Source organism: Canis lupus, chromosome 11 (assembly GCF_011100685.1).
Source record: "Canis lupus familiaris isolate Mischka breed German Shepherd chromosome 11, alternate assembly UU_Cfam_GSD_1.0, whole genome shotgun sequence".
Classification (NCBI taxonomy): Eukaryota; Metazoa; Chordata; class Mammalia; order Carnivora; family Canidae; genus Canis; species Canis lupus.
Window position 1 is genome coordinate 59,766,517 of NC_049232.1, and position 15,407 is coordinate 59,781,923.

Sequence of the window (15,407 nt, forward strand, 5' to 3'; positions counted from 1 at the left end):
GGTAGGAAGGATAGTTATGAGAGAAGGAGGGAGGTAACCAGACCCAAGGGACTATCTTCAGGAGGGAGGGATGTCAAGGTCATAGAGGAGAGGAAAAAAAAAATCCTCACACTAAGCACCCCAGGCATGAGGAAACTGCATGGAGATGATGTATCCTTATAACCTTGGGCTTTGAAAACCAGAAAGGCATAATATCACCAGTTTATACAATCAGCCGGGGTTAACACCTGGAACTTTAGAAATCAGTAGATTTGACTCTTGAAGAACTGGGAGGGGGATAGGAAACAGTTCCTACACTTAAAGAAACAGCAAAACAAAAAGCCCTATGATGGAGATGCATCATAAAAGCAGCAGTTTGAAAAATGCCTGGGAATATGGGAAATCTGTTTATTAATCTCAGTATCTGTGCAGGAGGGTCAGGAATCAAGCTCTCAAGGAATCATTGGGAGACTTCTCCAGGAGCAAAGGAGCTGGTGGGAAATATTTTCCTCTGGATAGTCCCAGTCTAGACACAGGGACATATGCAGGAACCACTGCAGCGTCAATATTAGATACCTAACTTGCTAAAAGCACACCGCCCCCAAATAGGAATAAGAAAAGTAGGACGCACAAAACCAACAAAGTTAAGTATATCTATTAAAATAAGTAAAGGATTCACAAAATAGAGGGATGTAAAGTATGACACCACCTACCTGAAACGTGAAAGAAAGAGGAGTAAAAAATAGGTTTAAACTAAAGTGACCATCAACTTAATATAAACTGCTACATGCCAAAGATGTTATATATAAACATAATGGTAACCACAAATCAAAACTGGTAAGGTATATGCAAAAAAGAGAGAAGAAGGAATCAAAATATACCCACGTTACTAACCATGAGAGAAGAGAGCAAAAGAAAGGAACAGAGAATTACAAAAACAACCATACAATAACTAACAAAATGGGAATAAGTACATACCTCCCAGTAATTACTCTGAATCTAAATGGACTAAACACTTCACAAGGTGACACAATGGAAAAAAGAAAAAAAAAAAAAAAAAAAAGCAAGACCCATCTATGTTGCCTATGATAGACTTATTTCAGATCTAAACATGCATGCAGATTCAAAGTGAAAGGATAGAAGGGAATTGATTATATAATTGGAAGTTAAAAGAAAGCCGGAGTAGCAACAATTATCAGACAAAACAGACTTTATTTTTTATTTTTTTAAGATTTTATTTATTTATTTATTTATTTATTTATTTATTTATTTATTCATGAGAGACACAGAGAGAGGCAGAGCCACCCAGGCATCTTCAAAACAGACTTTAAAACAAAGATTATGGGACACCTGGGTGGCTCAACGGTTGAGGGTCTGCCTTTGGCTCAGGGTGTGATCCCAGAGTTCCAGGATTAAGTCCCACATTGGGCTCCCTTCAGGAAGCCTGCTTCTCCCTCTGCCTGTATCTCTGCCTCTCTCTGTGTTTCTCACAAATAAATAAATAAAATCTTTAAAAAGTAAATAAATATAAAAAAAGACTGTAACAAAGATGGACACTATGTAATTATAAATGAAATAATAAAATAGGAAAATATAATAATTATAAATACGCACCCAAAATAGGAATACTCAAATACACAAAGCAGCTATTAAGAAACATAAAGTAATCAATAGTAGTACAATAATAGTAAGAGACTTTACACCAATGGGTAGATTATCCAAACAGAAAATCAACAAGGAACCAGGGTTTTGAAAGGCACATTGGACCAGATGAATCTAACAAATATATTCAGATCATTATACCCAAAAAAGCAGAATACACATTCTTTTTCCAGTGCACATAGAACACCCTAAAGGACAGATCACATATTAGGCTGCAAAATAAATCTCAATAAATTCAAAAAGAATGAAGTCATACCATGCATCTTTTTCAAACACAATACAATGAAACCAGAAGTCAATCACAAGAAAAAAATCTGGAAAGAACATAAATACATGGAGGTGAATTAACATGCTTCTAAACAATGAATGGGTCAACCAGGAAATAAAAGAGGAAGCCCAAAAATACATGGAGACAAATGAAAATGAAAACACAATGGTACAAAAATCTCTGGGATGGAGCAAAAGTTGTTCTAGGAGGGAAATTTGTAGCAATACAAGGCCTACCTCAAGAACCAGTAGAAGAAAGGAACTAATAAAGATTAGAGCAGAAATAAATGAAATAGAAAGCACAAAAACAATAGACTAACAAAACCAACAGCAGGTTCTTTTAAAAGAGCAACAAAGTTGATAAACCTTTAGCCAGACTCAGCAAAAATAAATAAGAGAGAAAAGACTCAAGTGAACAAAATCAGAAATGAAAGAGGAGAAATGACAACTGACACCACGTAGGTACAAAGAATTATAGAGAATATTGTGAAAAATTATATGCCAACAAATTAGACAACCTACAAGAAATGGAAAAATCCCTAGAAACATAAAGTCTCCCAAAACTGAATCAGGAAGAAATAGAAAATTTGAATAAATATATTACCAGCAATGAAAGTAAATCAGTAATCAAAAAACTCCCAACAAACAAAGTCCAGGATAAGATTGTTTCACAGGTGAATTCTACCAAACATTTAAAGAAGAGTTAGTACTTATCCTTATAAACTATTCCAGGTTTCCCAATTCATTCTACAAGGATAGCATATCCTAACATCAAAATGAGATAAAGAAAGAAACAAAAAATAGAACTATAGGCCAAGAACTCTGATGAACTTGGATGGAAAATTACTAAACAAAAACAAGCAAACCAATTCCAACAATACGTTTTAAAAAATCATTCACCAAAATCAAGTGGAATTTATTTCTGGGATGCAAACGTGGTTTGATATTTGCAAATCAATCAACATGATACCTCACATCAATAAGAAAAAGGATAAAAACCATATGGTCATTTCAACATGATGAAAAAGCATTTGATGAAATGCAATATCTATTCAACATTAAAGAAACCTCAATTAAGGAGGTTTACAGGGAACATGTATCAACATTATAAAGCCCATGTATGAAAAACTCAAACCTACATCATACTCAAGGGGGAAAAATGAGACATTTTTCCCCTAAGATTAGGAACAAGACAAGGATGTCCATTCTAACTACTTTCATTCAACAAAATACTGGAAGTCCTAGCCACAGCAACCAGACAACAAACAAAAAAGATATAAAAGACATCCAAATTGATAAGGAAGAAATAAAACTTCTATTGGAGATGACATGATACTATATATAGAAAACCCTAAAGACTCTACCAAAAAACTACTACAACTCACCAATGAATTCAATAGGTTCACAGAATACAAAATCATACAAAAATCCACTGCATTTCTATATACTAATAATGAAGTAGCAGAAAGAGAAATTTAAAAAAATCTTCATTTACAATTGCACCAAAAATAATAAAATACCTAGAGTATCCTTAATTACGGAAGTAGAAGACCTATACTCTGAAAACCATAAAACATTGATGAAAGAAATTGAAGATGACACAAACAAAATGGAAAGAGAGTCCATCCTCATGGATTGGAAGAACAAATATTATTAAAATGCCCATACAATCCAAAGCAATCTACAGATTTATTGCAATCCGTATCAAAACACCAACAGCACTTTTCACAGAAATAGAGTAAATAATCCCCAAAATTGTATCGGAATCACAAAAGATCCCAAATAGCCAAAGCAATTTTGAAAAAGAAGTACAAAACTGGAGGTATCGCAGTCTCAGATTTCAAGATACACTACAAAGTTGTAGTAATCAAAGCAGTATGCTACTAGCACATAAATAGACATAAAGATCAATAGGACATGATAGAGAGCCCAGAAAATAACCCACAATTGTGTGGTCAATTTAACTTAGAAGAAGGAGGTAAGAATATCCAGAGGGAAAAAGATAGTGTCCTCAGCAAATAGTGTTGGGAAAACTGGACAGCTACACACAAACAAATGAAACTGGACCACTTTATTACACCATACTCAAAAGTAAACTCAAAATAGATTAAGGACTCAAATGTGAGACTTGAAAGTGCAAAAATCATAAAAGGGAACACAGGTAGCAATTTCTCTAACATCAGCTGTAGCAAAATTTTTCTAGATATGTCTCCTGAGGGATGCCTGTGTGTCTCAGCAGTTGAGCATCTGCCTTTGGCTCAGGGCTTGATCCCAGAGTCCCAAGATCAAGTCCCACATCGGGCTTCCCTGCATGGGGCCTGCTTCTCCCTCTGTCTATGTCTCTCATGAATAAATAGATAAAATCTTTAAACAACAACAACAAAGATATGTCTCCTGAAGCAAGAGAAATACAAGCAAAAATAAACTATTAGGACTATATCAAAATAAAAGGCTTCTCTGCATTGTGAAAGAATCAGTCAACAACACTAAAAGACAACCTATGGAATAGGAGAAGATACTTGCAAATGACATATCTCATAAAAGGTTATTATCCAAAATATATAAATAATTTATACAACTCAACATACACACACACAATCTAATTTTAAAAATAGGCAGAAGATATGAATAGATATTTCTCCAAAGAAGACATACAGATGGACAACAGACACATGAAAAGATGTTCAACATCATTCATCATGAGGGAAATGCAAATCAAAACCACAATGAGATTTCACTTCATATCCATCAGAATGGCGAAAATCAACAACACAAGAAACACCAAGTGTTGGTAAGGATATGGAGAAAAAAGGAATGCTCATGCACTGTTGGTGGGAAACTAAATTGTTGCAGCCACTGTGGAAAACAGTATGTAATTTTGTCAAAAAACTAAAAATAGAATTGTCAGATGATCCAGTAATCTGACTACAGGGTATTTACCCAAAGAAAATTAAAACACTAGTTTGAAAAGATACATGCACCCCTGTGTTTACTGCAGCACTTTTTACAGTAGCCAAGATGTGGGAGCAACCCAGTATCCATCAATAGAGGAATGGATAAAGAAGTGGTATATTTGCACATTGAAATATTACTCAACCATAAAAAAGAATGAAAATTCGCCATTTGCAACAACATGAATGTATATTATAGAGTACATTATAGAGAGTATAATGCTAAGTTTAAAAAAAAAAGTCAGAGAAAGAGAAACACCACATGATTTCACTCATGTAGAATTTAAGAAAAAAAAAAAAGTGGGCAACCACAAACTAGCTGGAGTATCTGAACCAAACCAGGCCCGGACTTGCGTCCCTCATTCACTCAAAAGGCTCGAGAGCCTAAAGGGTGAATAGTTGGTAGATGCTTGAGAAAGGGCTTGAGCAATGGTTCTCAGGGCTCGCTTGTACGTGATCGCCCACATAACACAATAGATACAACTTATTCTGACCTGGTCATAAATGTAAATAAGGGTCTGTCTGTCCTTGCTGGTCAAGGACATCATACCTAATATTCCTTTGAAGTATGCACATCTGGAGCAACAAGCTTATCTATTTACCAAGGTCTTCTGGCACCCGTGAGTCTGTCTTGCATGCTGAGAAAGGGAAACTTTGTAGAGTTTCACAAACCTGCTAAAAATAAACACCTTCTTGGCTTTGTTTTGCTCATGCTATAAAATGTTGTAAAACCTTGAATAAAGCTGGCACTGCTTGGACATCATCCACCATGTCCCTCCTGTCCCCATCTCTTTACTTTTCTTTTATTTTCCTCATCCCCTCATCCTCAGGACCCTAATTGTGTTGCCGCAGCATGCACAAAAAAAAAAAAAAAAAAAAAAATGAACATGGGAAGCCTGGATGGCTCAGTGGTTGAGCATCTGCCTTTGGCTCTGAGCCTGATCCCAGGGTCCTGGGGTCAAGACTGGCATTGGGTCCCTGAGAAGCCTGCTTCTCACTCTGTCTATCTCTCTGACTCTTCCTCTGTGTCTCTAGTAAAAAAAAAAAAAAAAAAAGACAAAACAAAAAAATAGACTCAATTATAGAGAACAAACTGCTGATTTTTCAGAGTGGAAGTGGATGAGGGGATGGGTGAAAGAGATGATGAGGATTAAGAGTACATTTATCATGATGACCACTGAGTAATATTGTTGAATCACTCTATCGCACACCTGAAACTAACATAACACACTTTGTTAACTATACTGGAATTTTTAGAAATATGCCTAAATGACAGTTTAGAAACAGTCTATATGACAGTTTCATGAGGTTGAAACCAACTGCCACAGGATTTCTTAACGGTGCCATCATGCCTGCATCTCATTCTTGTCTTGATTAAACAATAACAACAAACATTGCCTAACTCATTTGGGGGCAAAGAATGAGATCATAAGAGTACTCTTAAGTTTTATGTCTTTGCTCGAAGAAACTGCTTCTTGTGAAATTGTTGTTGTGACCCATTTTACTCATAAAACGCTGCAGCAACTAGTGAATGAAAAATTCTATTTAAGCTGCCAATGCGTTGTTTTAAATCATCATCTCTTATTTGTTCACCAACAGTCACATACATGGCCTTAAAGCTCAAAGACTGGTATATAACTTAACAGAATATCTATGATAGTTAATATAATGAACATGAATGAAACTGCCAAGAGAGAGACCACAGAATGAGAAAAAAAAATTAACCAGGGATACAACAATTGTGAGAAATACAAGATTTAAAAGGGCAAGTATGTGTCATCAGAATCCAGTGATGATGGATCAAAACAGAGGGAAGATCAAATGCTAAAATGAGGTAAATGTAGAGTCAGCATTTAAAGTTGCTGTGCTTGAGAAGATTTAAAATCTAAAAGAAATAAGCTGGTAATAAGAAAGTTAAAAATACATGTGAGAATGGAAATCCAGAAGCCAGGTATAAGAAATTCACTCTAATCAAAGTTATGACATATTTAGTAGGTAGTAAATGTTAAATATTTTAGTCATGTTGTCAAGGATGAATTTTACCCATACTACAAGAAATTAATCACTGTTTTACAGATGACTGTACCAAAGCATCACCCTGAGAGTAACTACCATGTGCTGTGTAAGTTATTCACATATCTACCATACTATCACTCTAAGCTAATTTATCTCCTTATTAATCATGGGAATTTTCCAAGAATCTTTTAATTTTATTCAGGTATGAGGTACAGCATGATATTTTTTATAATATTTGTAATTTTTTGCACATGTTGGTGTAGCTTTCTTAAGTAGGTATCAGCCATGATTGGTACTCTATTGTATTTACCTGTTTTCATGCCTCACAAGTCAAAATATATACATTAAATTGTGGCAAATTGAGTATTTTATTGAAACGAGAATAAACTCCTTTGTGAGCATTTTATAGTGAATGATCTAACACAAATAAGCAAATGTAACTTAATGCAAAATAGGGGTAAAATTAGAGTCTCCAAAGAAAGTTTCTAAAGTTACATGCATCTGCATGATTAGTTATCCTTGATAAGATCAATATACTAGGCAAGAAAAAGAGCAAAATTACAAAGGAGGTATTTTAATCCATATACCGCAAAATGGAAACACATCATAACTTTATGAGAACCATTTCATGGTTGCTAATTACAGAATAGGATTTCATATTTAGAAATGCTTTTAGATTCTGATTTTATGTGAAATATTCTTTAAATTGCTATAATTCTAGAATTCCTTGATTTTTGCACCTGAATCAATAGCCTTTTCTTCTCTGATCTGTAAGTTATATGGCCTTTATTTTCATGGCTATGGATAGAATTCCTTTTGTATAAAGTGAGCCAGAAATTACAGAGGCTAAAGAAATTCATTTATACATCTATTGAGAGGATCATGTGGTTCTTGTCCTTCCCTTTATTAATGTAGTGTATCACACTGATTGCTTTGAGGATGTTGACCACCCTTGCAACCCAGGAATAAATTCCAGTTGGTTGTGTGAATAATCCTTTTACTGTACTGTTGGATCCTACTGGCTAGCATTTTGGTAAGAATTTTGGCATCCGTGTTCATTAGGGATATTGGTCTGTAATTCTCCTTTTGTGTGGGGTCTTTGTCTGGTTTTGGGATCAAAGTAATGCTGGCCTTATAGAAAGATTTGGAAGGTTTTACTTCTATTTCTATTTTTCAAAACAGCTTCAGAATAGGTATTAATTCTTCTTTAAATATTTGGTAGAATTCCCTTGAGAAGCCATCCGGCCCTGGACTCTTGCTTTGTTGGCGGATTTTTCATCACTGCTTCAATTGTCTTGCTGATTATGGGCCTGTTCAGATTTTCTATTTCTTTCTGTTTCAGTTTTGGTAGTTTATGTAAAGTTTATATAAACTCCCTAAAAGTGCTTCCATTTCTCCCAGGTTGCCTAATTTGTTAGTATATAGTTGCTCATAATATGTTCTTATAATTGTTTGTATTTCTTCAGTGTTGGTTGTGATCTCTTCTCTTTCATTCATGATTTTATTTATTTGGGTCCTTTCTCTTTTCTTAATGATAAGTCTGGCCAGGAGTTTATCAATCTTATTAATTCTTTCAAAGAACCAGCTCTTAGGTTCTAGTTGATCTATTCTACTGTTCTTTTGGTTTCTATTTCATTGATTTCTGCTCTAATCTTTATTATTTCTCTTCTCCTGCTGGGTTTAGACTTTATTTGTTCTTTCCTCCAGCTCCTTTAGATATAAAAATTGAAAGAGAAAGCACAGGGACTCACACAAATGTATGTTATAATTGATTTTTAAGAAAGGACTATGAAGCCCCCAATAGTTTCTTTTATTCTGATTACATCACCCTACAGCTTAAAATTTTTTTTTATATTTCATTTTTGCCGAGCCTTAAGAATGGTACACAGATCTTCCATAACCTGTCTTCTTAATGCTTCCAGCCTCATCTTACATTAGGTTCCTCTGGATCCTATGCTTAGGCCATACCAAACTATCTGCAGTTCTCCAAATGTCCTGACCACTTCAAACCTCTATGGGTTTGCATACTTAAAGTATCTATACATATTAGCTTCAACTTGTACCTGAAATGCTTTCTCTCTTTATCCTCTTACTCATTATTCTTTTGAACCTCTTCTTTAATATCCTCTCTGGAATCTCCCTCCTTACACTCGGCCTCCCCACAATGTACCCAAAAATATACTGATACACATTTCAAGCTCAAGTTTCTTTTCTGTTCTATCACATTCTTTAAATATCCTGCTCCTCTAACACATCCACACTTTGAAGAAAAAATTATGACTGACTCACCTCAGTATCCTCTGCATACCTTGTATAATTCTGAATACCATTACAAATATCTGTGGAATAATGAACCTAGAAATAGACCCACACAATGATTTTGACAAAGATATAAAAGCAGTTTAATGAAGGGAGTACAATCTGCTCAACAACTGGTTCTGTGCCAATTGAACATGAATAGGGGAAAAAAAAGAATCTTAACCTAACCCCCCCAAAATTACATAAAATTTAAGTCAAAATGGATCATAGACTTAAATGAAAAACATAAACACCATCAGGGAAATGCACATTAAAGCTACAACAAGACATCACTATACACCTATCAGAATGCTTAATACTAAAAAAAAAAAAAAAAAAAAAATTAGTGACACCACCACATACTGGCAGAAAGGCAAAGAAATTAGATCACATAAACCTTGCTGATGAGAATGTTAAATTGTAGAGCCACTCTGGAGAACAGCTGGGCTGTGTCTCACAAAAATAAACATAAATCTATCATATGACTTAGCAGTTGCACTGTTGACCATTTCTCCTAGACAAGTAAAACTTATGTTTACAAATGTTCAAAGCAGCTTTATTTTTAATAAACCAACACTGAAAAGACTGCAGATTGCCTTCAACAGGCACATACAAAATATGGAATATTACAAAGAAATAAAAAGGAAAGAGATATTGATACATATAACCACTTGAGTAAATCTTCAGGATTTTTTTTTTTTTTTTTTTACTTAAAGGAAAAGCCAATATCAAGGATGCCTGGGTGGCTCAGCAACCTGGTTGAGTGTCTGCCTTTGGCTCAGGGCATGATCCCAGAGCCCTGGGATCGAGGCCCACATCGGGCTCCCTGCATGGAGCCAGTTGCTCCGTTTGCCTATGTATCTGCCTTTCTCTGTGCGTCTCTCACGAATAAATAAATCTTAAAAAAAAAAAAGCCAATATCAAAGGTTGCACTGTATAATTCCATTTATAAAATATTTCAAAATGACAAAATTTAGAAGTGCATAAAGAGCCAGTGATTGTCAAGTGTTAGAGTCTGGGTAGGGAAAGGAGGGAGAGATAATTATGATTATAAAGTTGCAACATGAGGGATCCTTGTGATCTACTTGTGAATTACTCGGTATCTTAATTTTGACAGTAAACACAAGAACACAGACATGATACAGTTGTATAGAATTAAACACATACACACATGAGTACAAGTAAAATGGAGGAAATCTGAATAAGATCAGTGGATGTTATCACTATCAATATCCCAGTTGCACTAGTTTAACAAAATGCTAAAACACTGGGGGGGACTGGCAAGGCAAAGGGTATATGGTATCTCTATGCATTACTCTTACAACTGCATGTGAATCTATAATTACCTTAACATCATTTTCAATAAAACACATTAGTGGAACAAATGCATTGTTTTTTGTTGGCACCAAATATTCTGCTTAATAAAACCTATGAAAACAAACAAGCAAAAAGAAATTTTTTCAGCCAAATACATTAATAAGCCTAATTCATTTTTAAAATTAAATTTAGAGTGTTTCTGAGATAATTATACAGTGTTACTGAAGCTTTTTGGGGGGTGAGGGGTGTGCTGTTACTCACTGGTATTTCCAGATTTCTGGCTCCTTTAGGTCCACGTCTATAATATATGAGGCCAAAAGAAATCCCAGAGAAGTTATTATGTTGTTCCTCATGTCCTCAAGTCCCTAGCCAGTATGCCTGTTCTCCATATTTTATAGTCTTTTGTTTGTTTTGTATATAATATTCAGGATTTGGGGGTATAATTAACAGGGGGAACAGGGAAATGTATATCTACTACATCTCCCTGGAAGTTGAAGAATTGAGAAACTAAATTTTAACTCTTCTAAATGAAAAAAAAAGAATGCTGCTACCAGGAAATATCAAGGGACAATAAAATAAATCCATAGATCTGAAAATACTTTATAAGATTTACCCAAATACTACAGCTTCTTATGTGTGTATACAATACACAAAAAAGTCAAGTGCACTGACAATGTCCTAAAGCAATGCAATTTGTTATCTCATCAGATTTAGTAGATGGTTTTCTAAAAAGATTTGTTGAGGGAAAAAAAAAGCTTTGTTAAGAAATATTAGAATAGAATATTAGTTAGAAAAACTTTGAACATAATTTAAAGAGTTGGGTTTTGTGGTAGTTAAGATGAGTTATGAGAAGAATCCAGATTGAATAATAGAGCAATTCATCTTTTTAAAAAACTGATATGCATATAAAATTTGTCCTACATGTTACAATTAAAGTACATATAAACCTTGTCCAGGGGTGCCTAGGTGACTCCATTGGTTAAGCATCTGCCTTTTGCTCAGGTCATGATCTCAGAGTCCTGGGATCAAGCCATGTCCAGCTCTCTGCTCAGCGGGAAGTCTACTTCTTCCTCTCCCTCTGTGCACTTGTGCTCTCTCTTTCTCTCTGACAAATAAATAAATAAAATCTTAAAAAAAGAAAAACACCACTTTGTCTAAAAAGGTTACATTTAGCCTACCATATAACTCATTATATTAATGTAAAACTGTGAAAATACATTGTTTAACATATTCTAAGAACACATTCTTTCTTTTAAAAAAAATATATTTTTTTATTTATTTGACAAGGGGTCAGGGCAAGCACACAGCAAGCAGAAGGAGAGGGAGAAGCCAAGAAACAGAAACAACCTGAGTATCCACTGACAGATAAATGGATAAAGAAAAATGTGATATATTTGGTTATGTGTATGTGTGTGTGTATGTAATGGAATATTACTCATCCATAAAAAGAACTAAATTCTATCATTTAAGACAACATGGATGGAATGAATATACCCTAAGGAAATTATGTTAAGTGAAATAAGTCAGAGAAAGACAAATACTGTAAAATCTCACCTTTATGTGGAATCTAAAAACAAACAAAGAAACTAATAGGTATAAAGAAAAGATAGATGATCCCCAGAGATAAGAGGTAGGGGGTGAGATAAATTGGCATAGGTGATCAAAAGGTATAAATTTCTAGTTATAAAATAGTAAGTCCTGGGGCTGTAATGTACAACATGGTGACTACAGTTAATAATATTGTACATTTGAAAGTTGCTGAGGGATATACTTTAAAAGTTCTCCTAAGGAAAAAAAAATTGTAAATGTGTGGTGATAAATATTAACTACACTTACCACAGCAATAATTTCACAATATACACATATTTTGAATCATTGTGTTTGTTTGAGGTGTACAAACATGAAACATACACAATGTTATGTCAATTATATCTAAAGTTTTAAAAATTTGGATATAGCTTCCCTAATTCTCTGGTTGATCAAAGAACCATACATGTACAGAGTATAACCAAGCAGTCCATATAAGAATATGAGAACCTAGAGAATATTCAGCTGTGACCTCCCATGAGAGAAACAGTCTGGCAAAAATAGCCCATATCCCCTCTCCTCCAATTCTGAGCACGTAATTCTCTCAGCAGGCTTTTATTCCAAAATTAAGACATTCTAAAGAAACCCTGAAACACAGGCATGACCACTCACCTAATTTTCACTTAGATATAACCAGACCTTTCTGAGTGAAGTATTCTGGAGGGGAGCAGGGGAGGGGGAGGCACTAGGATGAACACCCAGGACCTGGGATGGAGTGGGAGCTAAGTGTTGGGGTCCAGAAGAGTGGCTTGTAGGGTGTTGCCCTGTAACATCCTTGCAGAAACAAAACAAAACAAAACAAAACAAAAAACAAACAAACAAAAAAGTTTAAATACTACCAAGTTAACTTCCTGCAAAACAAACAAAAATCAACACTATTATGAAAAGAACAACAGAACTGAAAATCGCTACAATATATTATTTATAATGTCCAGCATACAATCCAAACTCAACAAAACTCAAACAGGAAAACAAAAAAATTACCAGAATACAAAGAAACAGGAAAAATAATTTTCATACTGTTTGTTGCTGATACATAGAATATGCTTTTTCCCATCTTGACTTTGTACATAGTGAACTAGTTATATTTATTTTTTAACCTTTTATTTAAATTCTAGTTAGCATAAATATAATATTATTTTCAAGTATACAAATAGTGATTTAACACTCCCATACAACAGTCAGTGCTCATCACAACAAGCAGAATCCTTAATCCCCATCATCTATTTTACCCATCCCCCCCACCCTGCCTCCAATAATCATCAGTTTGTTCTCTATAGTTGAGTCTGTTCTTGGTTTGCCTCCCTCTCTTTTTTCCCCCTTTGCTCATTTGTTTTGTTTCTTAAATTCTACCTATGAGTGAAATCATATATTTGTCTTTCTCTGACTAACTTATTTCACTTAACATTATACTCTCTATCTAGCTTTACCATGCTGCTGCAAATGGCAAGATTTCATTTTTTGTAGCTGAGTAATATTCCATTGTGTGAGTGTGAGTGTGTGTGTGTGTGTGTGTGTGTGTATACCTCTTCTTTATCCATTCGTCAATGGACACCTGGACTGTTTCCATGATTTGGCTATTGTAGATAATGCTGCTATAAACATTTTCAAGTGCATATATCCTTTTGAATTAGTACTTTTGTATTCTTTGGTTAAATACCTAGTACTGCAATTGCTGGATCTTAGGGTAGTTCTATTTTTAACTTTTTCGGGAATCTTAATATTTTTTTCCAGAGTGGTTGCACCAGTTTGCATTCCTACCAACAGTGTAAGAGGGTTTCCTTTTATCCATATCCTTGCCAACACTTGTTATTTCTTGTGTTACTGATTTTAGCCATTCTGACAGGTATGGAACATAAAGGATCTAATTGATAATGAACTTGTTGTATTTAATTTAAAAAATGATTCTGATTCTATTAGATATTTTTACACATATATAATAATCACCTATAAGATGGTAGTTTTAAATCTTAACTTCCAATCCTTATACCTTATTTTCTTTTATTATCAGACTGTCTAGAATCATGGGTATAATGTTGACCATAAGATGAATTGAAGGCATAATTTTTGCCTTTCAGATATTAATGGGAAAGTTTTAATAATTCACCATTAAGCATAATATTTGCTCTAAGTTCATTGTAGATACTCCTTATCAAATTAAGGTATAGGAGGGGGCCTTTATATCCCTAATTGGCTAGGAGTTTAAAATGAATGCATTGTGCTTTATCAAATCCTTTTTTCTGAACCTATCAATATGGTCATATGATGCTTCTATTTTTTTCTTAAAGTGCTAAATAGTGTTACATATTTTATTATTGTATCAGATTTGCCTTTCTATAATAGGGCCTTTCAGTCATAATAACTTTTTACTATATTATACATGTGTGTATATGTATATACATACAACGCAAACACATATTATCTTTATTTGATATAATTTATTGTTGGCTGAATTTGATTTAGTAATTTTTGGGGGGATTTTTACACCTGTGTTCATGAATGAGATTTGCATGCAAATTTCCTTTCTTATGATTTTGTTGAGGTTTGGCTTCCAAATTTTGCTAGCATTATAGAATTTCCTGGGAAATATGGAAGTATTTCTTTTTCTAGTTTTTGAAGGCCTGCTATAGTATTCATTCATTAGATTTTAAATTATTTTATTGTTGAAAGTATTTTGGCTTAGAGTTTTCTCTGCCGGACTTTCTTTAAATCCACTTTATTGGTATATATTTCCCATATAATAAAATGAGTTCATTTTGATTATGCATTTTGGTGAGTTTTTACAAATGTATCTACCTACTTAACCACCACCAAGATTTAACACGTAAAACATTCATATCATACCAAAAATGTCCTTCAATGCCCCTTTCCATATGATGAGCAAAAGAAGGTAAACATAAAAGAACACATACCATATAAGCCCTTTTACTGAAATCTCAGGAAAGTGAAAACATAATCAAGTATGAGAAAAAGCCAATGAATGTTTGCCTTGGTCAGAGAAGAGAAACTGCATATCATAATACTTTAATGATGATTTTCAATTATAAAATATCCTCAACTATGCATTGCTAAGAAAGAACACCAAGTAAAATTTAATTACATTTTCAATGAGTAACTTTCATATTTATATTATAGATAAATAGCTGGAGATAGATGAACAAGTGTATTAGATACCTGAGTATTCACTTGGTTCCCAGTAATGTCCTAGTTAAGCACTTTCATGTACAATCACTCTTAATTCTCAAAATAATTACGCAAGATTGATGGTATGATTTTCCCAATAATGCATTTAATGAAACTGAGAGAGTCTGTGAAATAACTTTTTTTAAG